Below are 15,205 nucleotides of genomic sequence, written 5' to 3'. Positions count from 1 at the left end.
GTGAAGAAAAGGTAGGATGCATTTGACTTGGGCCAGATAAAACTGTAACTTGCTCTTTTCTAGAAAAATAAATGTTTGACCTTAAGATGAGATTACGGAAGACTTAAATAGACGTTTGTTATCGGAAACTTACTTTTGCTGCACTCTATCAAGCCTTGGGTCTGACAAAGAAGTAAAGAGGAAAAAAAAAAAGTTATTCAGTCATTGGATAGAATCATCATTTGTGAAAGCCCAAGGCTCTGGTTGCTTGTGAAAAGCATTCAGAGGACCAATAAAAAATAGCTTTCAAAAAACACTAGCAGCAATTTTGGGTGAAGTCCGAATTATGAAAAGAGGATTGGGAAAAGAATCATATAGCTAACCCACCGTGTTGAGTATTAGCAAGGCTGTGAACTTTTCAGAGAGGGTGTGAATGGTCGTTTATTAGCTTACAACTGCGTTTCACAGAACTCAATAATTAAGGAGGCTTTAGGGAAGCTGCCGTACACTGTTTAAAATTCCTGTCATTTGAAATATGTCTTACAGGATTTTTTACTTAAATCTGGAAAAAGAAATCTGTGGAGCTGTGCAACCTGTTGCAGGACCTAAGAAAATCTGCAACTTAAGTGTGTTTTGGTGTTGTTTTTAAAAATATGGCTAAAACCATTATAAAGTTTTCGAGAAAATTTCATTTTCCTGAGCTAAAAAAAAAACCACTCATGAGACAAGTTCAAATGTGCTGATGTATAAAACCAACTAAGTAACATTTTTCTTTAAACAAGTTGTTTTGAAAGTACAATGAAAGTCTTAATGTCATCAATAGTTTACCTTTCTTTAAATTTGTAAAAAAAAATTCTAGGATAAGCATCAGTGATAGTGAATTTTTACCAAGATTAATATCAAATTAATACTTATGATACGTGATTCTGTTAATTCTGCAGTTTCTTGAAACAGAAGCTTTAGTGTGTATTAATCTTAGGACAGCAAACAAGAGGGAGGGGAGGATCTTGCCTTCTGGTCACTGAGCTGGGCAACTTGCACATTTATCTTACAAAACCAGGAATGTGAATCTTACCCTGAGAAATTGCAATAGGGGCAGGACTTCAAGTTTTATCCCAAAAGGAGAGCTCAGGGTATATTAAATAGAAAAGAGGGAGATGGATATTTTTTGTTTTTTCTTTTTTAGAGCCTGAACATGAGGCTTTGCAATCTCTGTAAATGCTCTGTCCAAGACAGCGCTTTACTGCAGGATCTTTATGGATATGACTCAGGAAGCAAATGGTTGTGTTTTGGTGTGATCCAATATTAGATTGTTGGCCAATACTCAAGAGCCTCTCCACTGTCAAATTAAGACAGAGAATATTATCTCATGCTTTCCTTTACCAGCGGAAATCCAATTTATGCTCTAAATAAAAGCTTCTCTGTGAGCTCATAGCAGTACTTTTAAGAATCCAGCAAGGGTCTCCCTTTGATTGCTTTACAAGGCTTGTATGGAATTTCCCTATCAGTACTTAAAATAATACATGTCTTTAGAACATAGATTGGCTCATTCAGGTTTTGCTCTCAAACACCATCAAAGGATGGTGGACCAGAGGGTGTTCTTCCTATTTTACAGATGAGAAAACAGAGGCACTGGGTTAAACTAGCAGAATGAAATAAGCCGGAGCCTGCAGGGTACTCTTTTACCCAGCCTAGATTCGTGTCCAATTTCTATAAATATCTACACTCATATGGACAAGAAAATCAGCTGGCTGTAGTCAGTAATTCTGGTCTTCCTCTTGAAGCCCGACAGCCACAAGAAGCTGCATAGCAGGAAGGGACCATGGTTGCCCTGACCCACTGTGCCCCCATGAAAAGGTAGCTTTACGAGCATTCAAGGAAATTTCAAGATTTTTTGAACTCTAATGGACATATTCCTGTTCAGAAGTATATCTACATCTGACTTGTTCTCACTGTATGATAGACACTGGATAAGAACCAGCGTGAGGGAGGCTGTAACTGTCCCCAATTCTCCTACGTGGATGGGTTTTGGATCTCATCTAGTCCCACCTCCCACCAATGTAGCTGTCCCATCTGTGGCATCTTTATTAATCCTTGGAATTTTTCTAGTCATTTAGTCACTGTCTCTCTGCCAGAATGGCACTTATACCTCCTTGGAACAGTGTTTCTAAAACACATAAAAATTCTCTAGTGTGATTATTCTGGATTGAATTGTCCATGAATATGTGGAGGAGAGGATCCTTCACAGTTCTCTCCCTATGATTGAATAATACTCCTCTTTTCTGCTTCAAGTCTTACTCAAGGCTCCTTTTCATACAAGGACATTAATATCATATTGGGGACCCCACTTTCATGATCTCAGCTAAACCCGATTACCTCCCAAAGGCCTCACTTCCAGATATCAAATTGGGGGTCAGGGCTTCACCATATGAACTGGGGGGAGGGGTCGGGACAAACATTCAAGTCATACCACTTTGCCCCTGATCCCTCAAATTCATGTCCTCTTTGCACACCAAGTACATTATTCCATCCCAAAGCTGCAAACAGTAGCATTAACTCTAAAGTTCAAAGTCTCATCTAAATGATTCGTGGGTGAGACTCCAGATAGGATTCATCCTGAAACAAAATTCCCCTCCAGCTGTGAGGCTGTTAGATGAGTTATGTGCTTCCAAATACAGGATGAGGGGCCAGGTGTAGGATATAGTTTCTCATTCCAGAAGGGAGAAACTAGAGCAGTAGGAAAGAAGGGATGAAGGGTTCCATGCAAGTCCAAAACCCAGCAAGGCAAATACCATTAAGTCTTGTGGCTCTAGAATAATCCTTTTTGGACTGATGCTTTGCCTTCTGGACCTGCTGGAGTGTTTTTCTCACCTCTTATGTCTTTGCAGGGAAGGAGTCACCCACCAAAGTCCCGAGAGGCCTTGCCCCCAAGGCTTTAGGCAGAGGCCACCTCTCCTATTGAACTACAGCTGATGCCATCCCTCAGCTTTGAAACCGAGGAAGCAGCCCTGATGCTCTCTGAATCTTTGGGGTCATTCTTCCTCTATCTTGAAGAATAACACATGTTCACAGGCAGCAGCCCTGTGGTCCAGTCCTGTAGGTCTGACAGCCTTCCTTTCTGTCATCCTGTCTCCACCAGTTCACACTGGCTGTGCTTCTGCTGGGGGAGGGGCCCATGGTTCACACTCACCCTTATTTCTTTACCGAATGGTTGTGTGACTGTTCTTTTCAGAGCATACTTCCACATATTTTTGCAATATGGTTAGGCTGAGAGCTTTCAAGATCATCAAGTTCTGATTCCCTTATACTTAACAAAATTAGTTCCTCAGTTTGTCTCTTTTTCTCATTTTACTATAAACAAACCAAGGTACTCCTGCAAAACTTTCTTAAAAATCTTAGCTAACTATCTATTTCATTGGTTCTACTTTCTGTCTTCTACAAAACACTAGAATACTGTTCAGCCAAGTTCTTTGCTACTTTGTAACAATCACTTTTCCTCCATTGTCCAAAACGTGTTCCTCATTTCTGTCCCAGTCTGTAGAAGGCCTTTGAAAGCCTTTGTCATCCATAGTCTGGTGATGATTATTTATGTGTTCTCTGAATAGCTGTCACTCCAACTCTCCTTTTTCTGAGCTCTCATCAGAGTCTCCTTTTATCAGTCCCTCATGGCATACTTGGCTTTTTCTAATGCACACCTCAAAACTCTTCCAGCCTCTACCCTGTTCCAGAGCTGCTTCTCCATTCTTAAATATTTGTTACAGCAGCACACCACTTGTTGGTACCAATGCTCTCTTAATTTCCTAGGGTTGCCATAACAATTACCACAGATTGGGCTTTAAATAACACAAATCGACAGTCTTATGATTCTGAAGTCTGGAGCCTGAAATCAAGCTGTTAGCAGGGCTGTGCTCCCGCGGAAGGCTCTGGGGAAGAACCTTTCTCTGCTTCTTTCTACTTTCATGCCAATCTTTGGTGTCCTTTGGCTTGTGGCTTTATCTCTCCAGTGTCTGCCTCGTCCTCATATGGTAGAAAGAGAAAGAACTTGTATGTCTCTTCTTTTAAGGCTAAGAGTCCCATCTTATGACCTCATCTAATTATCTCCCAAAGGCTTCACCCCAAAATATCATCACATTGGGGGTTAGGACTTCAACATGTGAACTTTGAGGGACACAGCCCTTCAGTCAATAATAGGTAAAATATAAAGCTGAAGAAAAACCAAAATATTGCCTGTGTTACTAATAAAAGCTGAAGCAGGCCAGTACTCCTTATCTGTGATCCTTTGGGCCAGATGTGATTTTGCAATTCCACACTTTTTAGATTTTAGGGCAGAAATGGTACGTATGTTATTTGTTACTAATATCCTATAACCAGATATAAATGTGTTTATAAGAAAACATGACTAAGTGCTGTACAGTAGAACTTTCTGCAATGCTGAGGGTCTTTATCTGTGTTATCTTATGTGAGAGCGCTAGTTATGTATGACTATTGAGCTTTTGAGCTTTTATGTATACTATTGGCTAGTATGACTAAGAATCTGAATTTTTAATGTCATTTCATCATAACTGACTTAAAGTTGAATAGACTTATGTGACTATTGGCTACTATATTGGACGCAAAGCTCTAAGAGGGGTAATAAGGACTATAAGTGGCTTCATATTCGTTAAGGTTGGGTTTTGCCACCAGGAGTCAGGTCATTTCAGGTTTTGCTGCCAAATGAATTAAGGAAAAATTTGGTTTGGATTCTTGGGGGATTTTGTCATTTCAAATAAGGGCTGTGGATCTTTATTGGGAAATATAGCTTTTAACTTTAGGCAAGTACTGAGCCTCAGAACTGTACAGACTGTACAGACTAAGTCACTACAGCTATGGGCGAAGACCAGACTCTCCCCTCCACCACCATGGACGGAGCTGACGCCTTAAAATGTATGCCATGGAGGAGCTGAGAATGACGGGTTTACTTACAAGAGAGAACAAAGGGGCTGGGTTATTTGTGCCCAAGTTGTCCTTCCCAATGCAGCCATCAGGTAAAGACACTTCTTCCCAAGGGATAAATGCCAGCCCTATTCAGGGCTACTAGTGGATCCCTCTGTATGTCAAGAGACATCTGGAGTGGAGACAAAACTATCTCTAATGCCTTTTTTTGTTCATCCCCTCTGCCCCCACCCCCACCACACACACACACACGTCATTTTTGAAGGTTGTGCACAATGTTAATGATCAGATCCTGAGCCCATTCCCACCTAGGTTTTTTACTTGACTTGTCTTTGCGTCTTTCCTGACTCTCTTCTCCAATTCTTTTTTAAAAATAATTTTATTTATTCATTTTTGGCTGTGCTGGGTCTCCATTGCTGTACGGGCTTTTCTCTAGCTGGGGTGAGCAGGGACTACTTTCTAGTTGTGATGTGCGGGCCTCTCATGGCGGTGGCGTCTCTTGTTGCAGAGCATGGGCCCTAGGGTGTTCGGGCTTCAGCACCTGCAACACCTGGGCTCATTAATTGTGCATTTCAGTAGTTCTGGTGCATGGGCTTAGTTGCTCCAGGGCATGTGGAATCTTCCAGGACCAGGGATCGGACCCATGTCTTTGCATCAGCAGGTGGATTCTTTGCCACAGAGCCCTCTTCCCCATTCCTTTGGAATCTTATGTAGGAAACCTCACTCTCCAGTTGGCAGAAGCCACAACAAGAGATGTATTCCCTACAGTTGCTGCAACCAGTGGCCCTTGACCTTAACTTGTGCTCTCAGACAAGAGGCAGAAAGATGCATCAAGAAAACCACAAGAAACTTACGAGTATTCTTTACCATGGTTCTTCTTTCTTTCCTACAATGCTAATTTCCAAGCTCCCTAATTTTTTTCATTGTTTTATGGCTTATTGGAAAAAATACAGTTAGGCACAACAGGAAGTGTGTATATATATACACGCACACATACACGCTTTTGATAGGCTGAAACATCTTTCCAAATTGTCTTAAACGAGAATATTGCAAACTGCTATTTTACAATAAATGCACTCAGGATGTTTATAATAAGTGAGTTCTAAAATTTTAATAGTTGAATCTTCCAGTCCTTCAGCAAACATTTTTTCAGGCAGGAGGGAATATAGGTGGCTTAGTGGTAAAGAATCCACCTGCCAAGTAGGAGAAGGGGGTTCAATCCCTGGACTGGGAAGATCCTTTGGAGGTGGAAATGGCAACCCACTCCAGTATTCTTGCCACAGAATTCCCATGGACAGAGGAGCCTGGCGGGCTACAGTCCATGGGGTCACAAAAGTTGGACATCACTTAGGACTAAACAATAACAGACTTGAGAGCCAGACTAGCTGGGATTTACTCTTCCTCAATCGACCATTTAATGAAGTGATTTCTTAAGCAAGTTGTTTAACTTCTTTATTCTCAGTTTCATAATCTCTGAAAGAGAATACTGCCTAAGAGGGTTATTGAGTAGATGAAATAAGCTAATAGATGTGAAGCACTTAGAACAGTGCTGGACACTTGTTAAGCATCATTTGCTATTATTCTCTTTAAGTTTCCGCTGTGATCCAGACGCCGTGCAGGTATGGAGGTGTCGAGAGGAACAAGGCATCTCCTGCCCTTAAGGAATGCCATCTTCCAAGGCGTCAGTCAGAACTCAGCAGTTAAAATGAAGACCATCCCAGATATGTTCAGTTCAGTTCAGTCGCTCAGTCGTGTCCGACTCTTTGCGACCCCATGAATTGCAGCACGCCAGGCCTCTCTGTCCATCACCAACTGTTCAGGAGTTCCTGTTCAGATGTTTCCCCCAAAACATTGTAAGGGTCAGAGAAGTGAAAGTCAGGGGCACTATTGGGCATTTAGGTCACATTGCCAAAGCTGTCACCCAGAGGACAGGAGATTGTAGAAGCCACTGCCAGTCTACACTGCTGGGGACTGGGTAGCTGACTGGTTTCTCCAAGTACCCTTATCTGCTGAACCTGTGTGTCAACCACCACAGCTGGTGACAGAACCACCTCTTGGCTTCCCCAGCCCTCCAGCTCTCACACAGAGGTGTCCCCCTGGCCGAGTGGGATTACATGTGGACCCTGGCAACAGGTATGACCAGGAACCTCTAGGCTTCCAGCCGCTGTGCCCCAAAGGAGAGGGCGAAAGGCGTGGTAATGGATCCTCAACCCCAAGAAACAGTATCTGGCAGGAAGCAGGCACATGCACTCATTTACTTCCACAGCCAGTAGGTGTTCACAGAGCACCCACTCCCTATGGGTACTGTTCTGGTGCTAAGAATACAACAGTAACAAAACAGGCCAGGTCTCTGCGCTCACAGAATTTACGTGAATGATAAAAATACATGTGATGAACACAGAGCTAAAATATGAGCAGAGAAGTGAAAAGACACCGAGGAGTAAGCCAGCTTGGGGCTCAAGAGTGAGGGTTTGGGAGGGCTCCCCAGAGGAAGGAGTAGAGCCAGGATGAAGTTTCTACAGGATAATTGAACCTGAGGCAAAGAGGTGGTGAGATCTCTACGGGGAATAAAGAGGGATAATCTTGATTATTCCATAAAGAGCTTTTCTCCTACTGAATAAGAGTGGAGCTGATGTATTGAGGTGATGGTATTGTTTGTCCTTTGAAAGTGGCTCATTTAGAATGACATTTAATGGAAAGTGTGGCTTGGGCCATATAGGTACTCTATATACAAATAGATTGTGACTTTATGATTTAATAGGACTTCCTTGGTGGCTCAGACAGTGAAGAATCTGCCTGCAATGCAGGAGACCCAGGTTCCATCCCTGGGTCAGGAAGATTCTCTGCAGAAGGGAATGGCAATCCACTCCAATATTGGGCCATATAGCTACTCTGTATACAAATAGATTATGACTTTATGGTTTAACAAATCATCTGTGCATGCTGCATGCATGTTCAGCCACTTCAGTCTTATCTGACTTTTTGCGACCCTGTGGACTGTAGCCTGCCAGGCTCCTCTGTCTGTGGGATTATCCAGGTAAGAATACTGGAGTGGGTTGCCATGCCCTCCTCCAGGACATCTTCCTGAATCAGGGATCAAACCAGAGTCTCCTGCATTGCAGGTGCATTCTTTACCCCTGAGCCACTTGGGAAGCCCAATAAATCATCTACTGATTTTTTAAAAACTCTTGTAATACCATAGCACTGATGTTAATTGCCATCTTAAAGATTGTCTGCAGGTTCGTATTTTGTTTCAGTTGTCTATTGCTGTGTATCAACTGGGGGCTTCCCAGGTGGCACTAATGATAAAGAACCTGCCTACCATTGCAGAATACATAAGAGATGTGGGTTTGATCCCTGGGTCCAGAAGATTCCCTGGAGGATGGCACAGCAACCCACTCCAGTATTCTTGCCTGGAGAATCCCATGGACAGAGGAGCCTGACAGGTTATGGTCCATAGCATCACAAAGTCAGACACGACTGAAGTGACTTAGCATGCACGCCTGTGTATCAACTCACCCCAGAACTCAGTGACTTAAACCAGCGATTTACCATTTCTCACTTCTGCACCTGGCTCCTCTGTGCTCCTCCATGAGGACTTGCTCACTCCAGCTTTTTCTCATCATTTGGATTCATTATAGGGATTGCTTTCTCAGAGAAAGGAAGTGGAAGCTGCCAGGCCTCTTCAGGCCTGGGCTTGGAAGTCCCAGAACGTCTCTTCCCTGCATCCCATCTGTGTGAGTCATTAAGGTAAGACCAGAGTCAAAGGGATCTTAAAAAAATTCTTAGGAAGTAGACTCTATCTTCATGATGTCAGGAGAGACGTGTGCACGCAGGCAGGAGAGGTTTTCTTGATGACAAACTATAAAAGCTGCTGAAACCCCCAGTTATATCTTTGACATAACTGTATTAAATGACATAATACGTGAAAATGTAGTAAATTCATAACCTGACACATAGCAAATGCTCAGCAAGCATTGCTAATAATAATAGTTGTGACGATGATGATTTGTTGAGGCTTGACAGTGAGTCTGTAAATTCCACCCCTCTAAAACCTTGCAGATTCTGAAATGAGAGAAAAAAGAACAAAGGCTATGCAGATAGGAGATAAATTATCACCACTTCTGGTGATAAAGATAACACAGAGCATTTTTGTACTTCCTAACACTGAATACCAGAATTAGACAATCTTCCATCCCAACACTGGTGTGGGGGGAAAGGGAGCAGGGAGGGGGAGAGTCTGCTTCATAGAACTCGGAGCCTGGAGCATACCCACGCTCTCCAAGGACAGACCGGTCCATTCCCCAAGGAGAGGGATGAGCAGGTGGGTTAAGCTTGCCTGCTTTATTCTTCCTACATTTTCCAGTCAAATAAGTCACCCTTTAACTTCCCACCCGAGCTCTGGGGAGGGTAAGTGAGACAGAAAAGAGAGGCCAGGAGCCTTCCACTCCAGAAGAAACTTCCAGTTAGGGGAAGAAGGGCTTCTTGCCTAACACAGATATTCACTTATTTCCACGTTAACATTCGTACATGGTGGAAGCCTTCAGTTACCCAGAATCATTTAAATTGGATATCTAGTTTGGCATAGCCCAAATTATATCACTGTGAAATATCTTAATAGGAGAGAAGACAGTTGAGCAATAAGGTGTTACATATCTTAAATGTAAAAGCAGCAATTACATGCAAATATGCATGTCAGAATACTTTCATCGAGTAAGTCCTTAACAAGGCTTTGGAAAAAGTCACTTTATCTGTCTAGAAATAATTTGTTTTAAATCACTAAGTTTCAGGGTACATTGATACGCCACAATAGACGTAAAAAGAAAAAGTGCAAACTCACAAACACCTTTGAAAATGGCTAATGATGAAATTCCTACAGAGTAACAGGAATTCAGCTACAAAGTAATTGGGTTTGACAAAGTACGCTGACAGGTCTTTTCAACTCCAATTCTTTTACATCTTTTTGTTAATGGTCATATGGTCTAAATAAAAGTAAATCTTGTAGTAGATGGCTCACAAAGACCCTAGGTGTTGAGTTACATACAATTTAAAAGTGTGGTGATATTAATTTAAAGATAGCTATCACTTCTTCAGAGATTTAGCTTACATCATATTTTTGCTACAATTAGAATTCATTCTACAAATTAAAGTATGTTGGCTATTATATAATTAGGAAAAGGATTTGTATAATACTGGAATCAAGATTGCCTGGAGAAATATCAATAACCTCAGATATGCAGATGACACCACCCTTATGGCAGAAAGTAAAGAAGAACTTAAAAGCCTCTTAATGAAAGTGAAAGAGGAGAGCGAAAAAGTTGGCTTAAAGCTCAATATTCGGAAAACTAAGATCATGGCATCTGGTCCCATCACTTCATGGCAGATAGATGGGGAAACAGTGGAAAGAGTGTCAGACTTTATTTTGGGGGGCTCCAAAATCACTGCAGATGGTGATTTCAGCCATGAAATTAAAATACACTTACTCCTTGGAAGGAAAGTTATGACCAACCTAGACAACATATTAAAAAGCAGTGACATTTCTTTGTCAACAAAGGTCCGTCTAGTCAAGGCTATGGTTTTTCCACTAGTCATGTATGGATGTGAGAGTTGGACTATAAAGAAAGCTGAGTGCCGAAGAATAGATGCTTTTGAACTGTGGTGTTGGAGAAGACTCTTGAGAGTCCCTTGGACTATAAGGAGATCCAACCAGTCCATCCTAAAGGAAATGGAAGGACTGATGTTGAAGTTGAAACTCCAGTGCTCTGGCCACCTGATACAAAGAACTGACTCATTGGAAAAGACCCTGATGCTGGGAAAGATTGGAGGTGACGACAGAGAATGAGATGGTTGGATGGCATCACTGATTCAATGGAGTTGGTGATGGACAGGGAGGCCTGGCGTGCTGCAGTCCATGGTGTCTCAAAGAATCGGACCCAACTGAGCAACTGAACTGAATACTGAGTTAATGAAAGAATTAAAAAACTGCAGCTTTGGATTGCAATTCAAAGGGAATAATACCCACTTCCAAGGAAATACTTCCTTGAAATCTCATTTTCATTCCAGAGTATTTCAAAGTCTTTGACATGGGTACACTTGAAACAGAGACCAAAGCCCAGATGTCAGGTATCTTATTCCAAGAGTGATTACAGAATCTAACTCAGAAATGAAATCACAAAATTGAAAGGGTGTCCTTCATAATGCTTAATCTGATCCATTATGTGTCATGTCATTCAGAGAGATTCTTGCCACTGAGTATATTTCCTTCAGATTTTATTCTGAGCATCAGCTGAAATATTTATTGGCTAGGCATTGCATAGACCAGACTCCTAACTGATTGGTGTACAGAATTACAAAGGAAGTAAGGTCCATACTGCTCCCTTTATTCTTTAGACTCATCCATCTAGGAGGCAGGACCAACACAAATGTCAGAAATACAAGCACTGTGAGGGGGATGTTTGCGTGCAAAGGTCAGTTGGAATAATTGGAATCAAACTGTCATATCTGATATCCCGGTCAAGCATGAGCTGGTCAAATTTAGTTAAAAGGGAAAAGCCAGGATGTATCTAATCTAAGAAGGAGACTCCTGAACTGGAGTGGAGGGGCCAGCGGGGAAACTGGTCCAGTTGCACGTGATGAGAATGCTGAAAAGAAGACATGAAAATTAAAAGTTCCCTTTTAAGCCCAGGGTCACTCTTTTCAGGAGCCCAAATAATCTATATAGAGTATCAGTTATGATAACAATGAAAAGAAACATGTTGGAGAAATGTAGAAAGATCCAGAGGCTGCCAGCTCTGAGAAGCTACCATCTGTAAGTATGTATCTGCAAACTCAAGGGGGATGAGAGCCTTTGTAAAATAGGAATTTCATAATTTAATGAAATTACTCTGAACTAGAAATCTTATAAAGTGTGAGGCTGAGAGGCTCTTGTCACATGAGTCTCCCAGGTTTTTGGCATACCTCCCCTTCACAGGTGGAAAATGGACTTCTCTCTGAATCTGGGTGCTGTTTTTGACCAATAGGGTACAGAAGAAATGGCATAGTGCCAATTTCTGAGTCCAGGCTCTTAGAAACTGGCCCCTTTATTTTCTGTCTCTTGAAGCACCAGTTCTTTAGACCCCAGTCACCCTCGGAGGCTTCCCAAGTTGTTCACTGGTAAAGAATCTGCCTGCCAATACAGAAGATGCAGGGGACACAGGTTTCATCCCTGGATTGGGAGGATCCCCTGGAGAAGGAAATGGCAACCCACTCCAGTATTCTTACTTGGAAAATCCCATAGACAGAAGAGTCTGGCAGGCTACAGTCCATGGGGTCACCAAGAGTTGGACAAGACTGAGCACACACAGACCTCCTTGGAGAGATCCCTTAAGACAGGTGAGTGGCAGCACCATCTTGTGGGTAAGGAGGAGGAGCTGTCTTGGAAGCAGGTCTCCACCCCCTCCACCCCCACCCCCTCCCTTACCTATTGAGTCTGCCCAGCTGATGGATGCTATATGGAGCAGCGACCTTCTCCCCACCAAAACCTGCCCAAATTGCAGATTCAAGAGAAAAATGATTATTTTAAGCCAGCGATTTTTATTTGTTATACAGTAATCAATAAGTAAAAGTGTTAAAATGAAACAGACCCACTGTAGTGTGGACCAGCTAAGGTGAGAGTTTGTGGGGTAGATCTAGATTTGTATCTTGAGATTTGTTAAAATGTTGGGTAAATCATCTCATTTCCTCAAGTTTGATTGCCCCTCAAGCTTCTGAGAGTTGAGCATAATAAAAACCACCTTCCAAGGTGAGCTTGAGAAATAAATGAAATACTATACATAAGCGCCTAAAACAATGCCTGAAAGGTAGTGAGGACTTAAACATCCTGAATCAGAATTTGCTAAAAGCCCTAGGCAATACAGAAAAGAGGTTTTAGGTTATAAGGGAATGAGAATTACTTGAATAGCTTCTTCTTTGTAAGTTGTGGTATGAAATGGGTCCTTATTCCCAAATTATGCCACCTATATAATCATATATGCTTTAACTAGAGAAAACTATATTAAAGCAGTGCATTTTTAAAATGTTGCATAACATTTATAACATTTATTAATGTTGCACAACATTAATAACACGTAATTATGAATTCAGCCCAGTTTATGAGGCATTAGGTTAATAAGTTACATCTTTAAATAATAGAGCAGCCACACCTTATAACTTATTTTTTAAAAATCATCTGGCAAAAAAAAATCCCTTGAAACTATAGGTAGAAAGCAGATTTCAATAAAATGACATTCAGAGAGAATAAAAAGTTAGCACTTTCTCCTTATAATGTCAGATGTGCTAAAATCTTCTACTAAAAATTGTCACTTCTTTCACACATAAAGGATCCCTTTAATGTTGCTTTAAATCTCCATGAAGGTTCAGAGATCATTTTTTAACTCCTGTTAATCTTTTAGATCTAGAGGCACAGTTTGCTTGCCACAGATGTTCCAAAGAGCATGAAGTGCCCACATTTATGTGGGAAGGACCACTCTTGATAAAAATGAGCAGCTGTCTTTATCTAAGGAAAGATTTCAATAGGGATCTCATGTATGATTGAAACCTGTCTCATTCCAAGTGGCTACTCTGATAGAATGACCCAGACTTTGCATAAGCTGGTCATTCTTGTGTGCCTGTGACAGTTATTGTAAGCCCACCCAATATTGCTGTTCCTGTCCATGTTTGGAATAGAGGAAAGTATAGAGGAGGCATGACGAGAAGGGGGAGATGGAGCTCTTGAGTGAATCAACATATGATTCCAGCCAGAGTTAGGTGGGTGATAACTTGAATCTGGAAAGTGTTGATTCATCTGTTCATTGATTCTGCTCTATAAATCTGAGAGTAGAATGGAACAGGGAGAGAAGGCCCTGGCATCTAAGGATTTTGAAACAGAAACAGGTTTTGTTTTTTAACCTTGTGTATGGTGTTCCTTGGAAAGGGCTGGATACTTGGGCAGTCTGGTCCCTCTGGGGCAGGAGAGCCAGGAATACTGAGCATCATCAGGACAGAGGGGGACCAGGAGCCTTCCTTACTCCATGTCCCTCACATTATTATCTAAAGAAAAGGAACTGAGCATTGGCTAAATGCTTTCCTTCTTTTACTGAGATTTCTAAAAAATATTTGAAATGCGTTCTTTGGATCTGGTACTTATTTTATAATCTTTTCCTTTTGTTGTTCATTACCTTTTTCCTTTTGGAAACTTATAGTCTGTTCCACTGTGTCAAAAAGAAAAAAAAAGAAGGGTTTCACTTTTGCTGATATTATGAATAGGATTAAAGCAGACACACGCTCTGCAGGCAGTTTCAGTGGGTGTATAAGCGGGAAAGGGGTCCCTCTTTACACTCGGCTGGCCCCAAAATGTGAGTGTAAATTGCCTGTCTGCAGTGCCTGCGTGTGGGGGGAGGGCAGTACAGGCTTCTAGGACCCAAGTTTCATTTGATACCACAGCATCCAGGAATCGCAACACTGGCATCTTGGATTCAGTCCTGCCCAGTGTTTCCCAGCTGTCCGACCTGGGGCAGGTTCAAATGTCAGTCTTTCTGTCAGAACAGAAAACACCTATATTGTATATCTTACGGAGTCCTGAGGATTAAATTCTTACATTGTATACACACAGTGATCCCTACATAGAAAGAATTCTTTTCTTAAAACTCTTCCAAATATAATACACGAGTCTTAAACTGACTCTTAAGTCACTATTAAGTAATTAAGTTTCAGTAAAATAACTAAAATTTAGTACTCACATGGAGTAGATGCTCAAGAATTCTATCTCATCTTAAGAGAAATGAAAGTGGAGAGGAGGTGGGGGCCAGTTACCCCTGGATCTAACCTTCTGAGACATTCCTGCAGCACCAGCTCTGCCAGACCAGCTCTAGTTCCCAGAACCCATCCCTGGTCATTCCAGTCCCTGTCATCTCCCACTCCTGCCCCCAGTGGGGCTAACCCTCTCTCTGTCAATATACCCAGATTCCTCATACCTGTATGGCTCACTGACTCCTCTGGGTGAGACCAGCTAGATCCCCACGGGAATGGTTATAGAGACCCAGCCTTTGAGACTCCATCCTTCAGACCAGGGCTTCCATTAAGCCACATTCCCTGAGTGCAGCTCCTGATTTTTTGTTGTAACCACCCAAGGGAGAGGAAAATTGGCGGAAAAGGGTATCTTCCCCCGAGGAAAGCAGAGACCGAAGAGATTTCTGCCATGAAACCAGACAATGGCAGTTCAGTTTTAAATTCCCATGCAATTCTCATAAAAACAATGAGAAATCAAATAGCGCTGAGG

General features: G+C 41.9%; 1 protein-coding gene across 2 annotated transcripts in view; it reads left to right on the top strand.

The window, feature by feature from the left end:
• The window catches only part of NWD2 (NACHT and WD repeat domain containing 2), a 219,212-nt gene that overhangs the window by 1,991 nt on the left and 202,016 nt on the right, over positions 1–15,205 (top strand). The window lies entirely within an intron of this gene.

This window comes from Giraffa tippelskirchi, chromosome 1 (assembly GCF_054371585.1).
Source record: "Giraffa tippelskirchi isolate mGirTip1 chromosome 1, T2T-mGirTip1v1.2.pri, whole genome shotgun sequence".
Classification (NCBI taxonomy): domain Eukaryota; kingdom Metazoa; phylum Chordata; class Mammalia; order Artiodactyla; family Giraffidae; genus Giraffa; species Giraffa tippelskirchi.
This window is presented reverse-complemented; position numbering and strand designations above follow the sequence as displayed.